The following is a 6,991-nucleotide window of genomic DNA, read 5'->3' as shown; positions in this document are numbered from 1 at the left end:
CTTATAGCACAGTCTCAGATGCCCAACCAAGGTGCTTCTCAGCAGCTAGTGCCACTAGCTCCTTCACTAGAAGACTCTGCCTAACAGTCAGAGAGCTTCTGCAGGTGGGCTCCTGGCAGAGTGCCCTCACCTACAGTCTTTCCTTCTGCTTTTCCAGGTCCACCTGCTTGCACCCCCCATCACTGCTTTGCCAGGTCACACTTCCCCAAAGCCCATACCCACCATTTTGCTGGAGCACATTCAGCTTCAGCCTCCTCTCACTGTTTCACCTGTGTGTGCATGCAGACCTCAACATCATTGTCCCGCCAATGCCGGTACACATGTTCACACACATCCCACCTCCACACCATGGCCAGTGTAAGCATTCAGAACTTGCCGTCCTGCTGCGACCAGCACATGCATGCAATCACAGACCCACTGCCACCACCCCGATGAAATGCTCTTGCCAGCACTTCCCTTAAGAGTATTTTTTCCAGTGAACCAGGAACACCTCAGCCCCTCCAGCACAGCAGGTGCCCAACCTCAAGGGGCCAGAGAACAAAGCTATGGGCCTTGTTCCAGGTCTCCAGGGTTACAGCATGCAAACAGGAGTGCTGAGCTTAGCCATGGACCCTAAAATCATCCAGAAATGAAGCAAGTTGACTGAATCTAGCTTATACCACAGTCAAACCCTCAACAGCATAAAAGAATATAAAAGCAAAAAGTCCCACCCAAAGGACAGCAGCTTCAAAGATTAAAAGAATAACTGCCTGTATGAATGGGAAAGAACCAGTGCAAGAACTGTGGCAACTCAAAAAGCCAGAGTGTTTTCTTACCTCTAAATGTTTCATACTAGTTCCCTAGCAATGGTTGTTAACCAGACTGAGACAGCTGGAATGACAGACATAGAATTCAGAATCTGGATGGCAATGAAGATCATGGAAGTTCAGGAGAAAACTGAAACCCAATCCAAGAAATATAATGACTTCAGTAAAATGATATGATAGCTGAAAGATAAAATAGCCATTTTAAGAAAGAATCAAACTGACGTGACACAGCTGAAAAACTCACTACAAGAATTTCATAATACAATCAGAACTATTAATAGCAGAATATACCAATCTGAGGGCAGAATCACAGAGCTTAAAGACCAGTTATTTGAACCAACTGTGTCAGAAAAAAATAAAGAATAAAAAATAATGAACAAAAACTCCAAGAAATAAGGGATTATGTAAAAAGACAAACCCATGGCTCACTGGCATCCCTGAAAGAGAGGCAGAGACAGCAACAACTTGGAAAATATATTTGGTGATATAGTCCATGAGAACTTCCTCAACCTCACTGGAGAATTTGACATTCAAATTTAGGAAATTCAGAGCAGCATTATGAGATACTATTCAAGATGGCAATCCCCAAGACATAGTAATCAGATTCTTTAACGTCAATGCAAAAGAAAAAACATGAAAGGCAGCTAGAAAGTAGGGGCAGGTCACATACGAAGGGAACCCATCAGGCTAATGGTGGACCTTTCAGCAGAAACCCTGCAACCCAAAAGAGATTGAGGGCCTATAGTCAGCATCCTTAAAGAAAATAAATTCCAACCAAGAATTTCATATCCAGCCAAACAAAGCTGGATATAAGGGAAGGAGAAATAAAATCCTTTTCAGATAGGCAAATGCTAAGGGAATTCATTACCACTAGACCTTCCTTACAGTAGGTCCTTAAGGGAGTGCTAAACATTGAAATTAAAGACCAATACCGGCAACCACAAAAACACACTTAAGTACATAGCCAACTGACACTACAAAGCAACTTTACAATCAAATCTACATAATAACAACACAATGCCCAATGTTAGGGTCAATATTGACCTGGTATATAAATGAGTTAAATGCCCCACTTCCAAGTCACAGAATGGCAAGTAGGATAAAGAAGCAAGATCCAGCCAGGCATGGTGGCTCACTTCTCTAATCCCAGCACTTTGGGAGGCTGAGGTGGGTGGATCACAAGGTCAAGAGTTCGAGACCAGCCTTGCCAACATGGTGAAACCCCGTCTCTACTAAAAATACAAAAATTAGCCGGCATGGTGGCACACACCTATAACCTCAGTTACTCAGGAGGCTGAGGCAGGAGAATTGCTTGAATCCAGGAGGCAGAGATTGCAGTGAGTCAAGATTGCACCACTGCACTCCAGCCTGGGCGACACAGTGAGGCTCCATCTTGGGGGCGGGGGTGGGAAGCATGATCCAACTGTATGTTGTCTTCAAGAGACACATCTTTTGTGCAATGACATCCATAGGCTCAAAGTAATGAGATGGGAAAGACAAATAAATCAAACAGAAAACAGAAAAGATCAGTGGTTGCTATTATGATTTCAGTCAAAACAGATGTTAAACAAAAAATGATCAAAAATAACAAAGCAAGGCATTGCACAATGATAAAGGATACAATTAAATAAGAAGACTTTAATTAGTCTAAATATATATGGGCCCACATTGGAGTGTCCAGATTTATAAAACAAGTCCTTAGACACCTAGGATGAGACTTAAATAACCACACAATAATAGTGGGACACTTCAACACTCCACTGACATTGTTAGACAGATCATTGAAAAAAACTAACAAAGATATTTGGGACCTTAACTTGACAACCAAATAGAAGTAACAAATATCTATAGAATACTCCACCCAAAAACAGAATATGCATTATTCTCATCTGCACACAGCACATACTCTAAGATCAACTAAACTTTCAGACATAAAGTGATTATCAGCAAATTAAAAAAAAATGAAATCATACCAACCACACCCTTGGACCAAAGCACAATAAGAATAGAAACCAATACCAAGAACATCTCTCAAAATGATATAATTGCATGGAAACTTAAAAATCTGCTCCTAAATGACTTTTGAGTAAGCAACAGAATTACAGCAGAAATTAAGAAATTGTTTAAAACTAATGAAAACAAAAATACAACATCTCTGGGACACAGAATCTCTGGGACACAGCTAAAGAAGGGTTAAGAGAAAAACTTATAGCATGAAACACCCACATTAAAAAGTTAGAAAGATCTCAAATTAACAACCTAATATCACATCTAGAAGTACTAGAAAAATAAGAGCAAACCAACCCCAAAGCTAGCAGAAGAACAACAAAAAAAAATACAAAATCAGATCTAAACTTAATGAAATTGAGATTTGAAAGACATCACAAAAGATGTGTGAAACCAAGAGTTGCTTTTTTAGAAACAATAAACAAGATCGATAGACTGCTAGCTAGACTAATAAAGAAAAAAAAGAGAGAGAAGATCCAAGTAAACAAAACCAGAAATGACAACCTCCAACCAACCTCACAGAAATACAAAATCAATCCCTGATTCTATTATGAAAACTTCTTTGAAAGCAAACTAAAGAACCTAGAAGAAATGGATAAATTCCTAGACACATATAACCTCCCAAGATTGAGCCAAGAAGAAATTGAAGCCCTCAACAGACCAATAATGAGTTTGGAAATTGAATCAGTAATTTAAAAAAAAAAAAAGAACTGGAAAAATCTCTGGACCAGATAGATTCATGGCTGAATTCTCCATGGTATATAAAGAAGAGCTGGTACCAATCCTACTAAAATTATTTCAAGAAATCAAGGAGAAAAGACTCCTCTCTGACTCATTCTATGTGGCCAAGATCATTCTGACATCAAAACCTGGCAAAGACACAATGAACAAAAAAACTTCAGGCCAATATCCTTGATGAACATAAAAGCAAAAATCCTCAACAGAGTGCTAGCAAACCAATTCCAGCAGCTCACCAAAAAGCAAATCCACCGTGATCAAGTAAGCCTTATCCCTGGGATGCAAGGTTGGTTCAACATAGGCAAATCAATAAATGTGATTCATCACATAAACAGAAGACCACATGATCATCTCAATAGATGCAGAAGGCCTTTGATAAAATTCAACATCCTGGCTAGGCGCGGTGGCTCACACCTGTAATCCCAGCACTTTGGGAGGCCAAGGTGGGCAGATCACGAGGCAGGAGATCGAGATCAGCCTCGGCAATATGGTGAAACCCCGTATCTACTAAAAATACAAAAATTAGCTGGGCGTGGTGGCGGGCACCTGTAATCCCAGCTACTTGGCAGGCTGAGGCAGAAGAATTGTTTGAACCTGGGAGGCGGAGGTTGCAGTGATCAGAGATCCCGCCACTGCACTCCAGCCTGGGTGACAGAGTGAGACTACCTCTCAAAAAAAAAAAAAAAAAAAAAAAATTCAACATCCCTTCATCTTAACAACCCTCAACAAACTAGGCATTGACGGAACATACCTCAAAGTAATAAAAGTCATCTACAACAAACCCACAGGAAACATCATACTTAACAGGCAAAATCCAGAAGTATTCCCCCTGATAAGCAGAATAAGACAAGGATGCTCACTCTCGCCACTTCTATTCAACATAGTACTGGAAGTCCTTGCCAGAACAAATAGGCAAGGTAAAGAAATAAAAGGCATCCAAATAGGAAGAGAGAAAGTCAAACTACCCCAGTTTGAAGATGATTTGATTATACCTAGAAAACCCCATAGTCTCTGACCAATAGCTCTTAGATCTAATAAAAAAGCTTCAGCAAAATTTCAGGATAAAAAATCAATGTACAAAAATCAGTAGCATTTCTATACATCAGTGACGTCCAAGCTGAGAGCCAAATCAAGATTGCAACCCCATTCACCATAGCCACAAAAAGAATAAAATACCTAGGAATACAGCTAACCAGCAGGTTGAAAGATCTCTACAATGAGAAATATAAAACACTGCTGAAAGATATAGAGACAACACAAACAAATGAAAACACATTTCATGCTCATGGATAGGAAGAATTAATATTGTTGAAATGACCATAAGGAGCTAGGCATGTTGGCTCACACCTGTAATCCCAGCACTTTTGGAGGCCAAGGCAGGTGGATCACCTGAGATTGGGAGTTCGAGACCAGCCTGACCAACATGGAGAAACCCTGTCTCTACCAAAAATACAAAATTAGCTGGGTGTGGAGGCACATGCCTGTAATTCCAGCTACTCGGAAGGCTGAGGCAGGATAATCACTTGAACCCAGGAGGCAGAGGTTTCAGTGAGCCAGATCACGCCATTGCACTCTAGCCTGGGCAACAAGAACAAAACTCCATCTCAAAAAAAAAAAAAAAAAAAAAAAAAAACAGCCATAGGGTCCAAAGCAATGTGCGGATACATTGCTATTCCTGTCAAACTACCAACGACACTTTTCACAGAATTAGAAAAAACTATCTTAAAATTTGTATGAAACAAAAAATGAGCCCTAATAGCCAAAGCTACTTTAAGTAAAAAGAACAAAGCTGGAGCCATCACACTACTTGACTTCAAACTATACTACAAGGCTGCAGGAACCAAAACTGCATGGTACTGGTACAAAAACAGACACATAGACCAATGGAACACTTTAGAAAACCCAGAAATAAAGCCACACACTTATAACCATCTTATATTTGTCAAAGTTGACAATAACAAATAATGGGGAAAGGAAGGACTCCCTATTCAATAAATGGTGGTGGGATAACTGGCTAGCCTAGCCATATGCAGAAGATTAAAACTGGACTCTTTCCTCTCACCATACACAAAAATCAACTTATGGATTAAAGACTTAAATGTAAAACCTACAACTGTAAAATCCCTAGAAGAATATCTAGAAAACACTATTCTGGACAAAGGTTTTCAGAAACATTTCATGATGAAGACTCTAATACCAATTGCAACTAAATCAAAAATTGAAAAATGGTACCTACTTAAATTGAAGAGCATCTACACATCAAAAGAAACTATCAACAGAGTAAACAGACAACTTACAGAATGGGAGAAAATATTTGCAAACTATCCATCTGACCAAGTCTTAATATTCAGAATCGATAAGAAAACTGAATCAACAAACAAAAAGCAAACAATCCCCTTTAAAAATGAGCAAAGGACATGAATAGACACTTCTACAAAGAAAATGTACACATAGCCAGGAAACATATTTAAAAATGTTCAACATCACAAATTATTAGGGAAATGCAAATGAAAGCCACAATGAGATCTCACATACTCAGAATGGCTATTATTGACAAGTTAAAAAACAACAGATGCTGGCAAGGCTGTGGAGAAAAGGTAATGCTTATACAATGCTGGTGGGAATGTAAATTAATTCAGCCACTGTGGAAAGCAGTTTGGAGATTTCTCAAAGAATTTAAAACAGAAGTACCATTCAACCCAGCAATCTCATTACTGTGTAAATGTCCAAAGGAATAGGTATCTTTCCACCACAAAGACACAGGCAAGTGTACATTCATCACAGTCCTAGTCACAATAGCAAAGACATGGAATCAACTTAGATGCCCATAAACCATAGACTGGATAAATACAATGTAGTACATATATACCATGGAATACTATGCAGCCAAAAAAATGAAACCATTCCCTTTGCAGCAACATGGATGGAGCTGGAAGCCATGATCATAAGCAAACTAACTCAGAAGCAGAAAATCAAATATCATATGTTCTCACTCATAAGTAGAAGCTAAACATGGACACAAAGAAGAGAACAATAGACACTAGGACTTAGTCGAGGCTGGAAGGTGAGAGGAGGGTGAGGATGGATAAACTACTTGTTGGGTACTAGGCTAAATCACTGGGTGATGAAATAATCTGTACATCAACTCCCTGTGACACACAATTTAACTATGTAACACAACTGTAACACATCTGCACATGTACCCCCAAACCTAAAACAAAAGTTGGAAAGAAGAAGATAATTTGATTCTTTATCTTCAAAATAGTGGAGAGACACAAGTTTTGCATATATGGTTTTCATACTTTCTGATACAGTCTATTGCTTGGGGTATTGGCTCTAATGCTTAGATTGACCATTGATATGGTTTGGCTGTGTCCCCACCCAAACTTCAACTTGAATTGTATCTCCCAGAATTCCCACATGTTGTGGGAGGGACCCAG

The sequence above is a fragment of the Pongo abelii genome, chromosome 4, assembly GCF_028885655.2.
Source record: "Pongo abelii isolate AG06213 chromosome 4, NHGRI_mPonAbe1-v2.0_pri, whole genome shotgun sequence".
In the NCBI taxonomy this organism is placed as follows: Eukaryota; Metazoa; Chordata; class Mammalia; order Primates; family Hominidae; genus Pongo; species Pongo abelii.
This window is presented reverse-complemented; position numbering follows the sequence as displayed.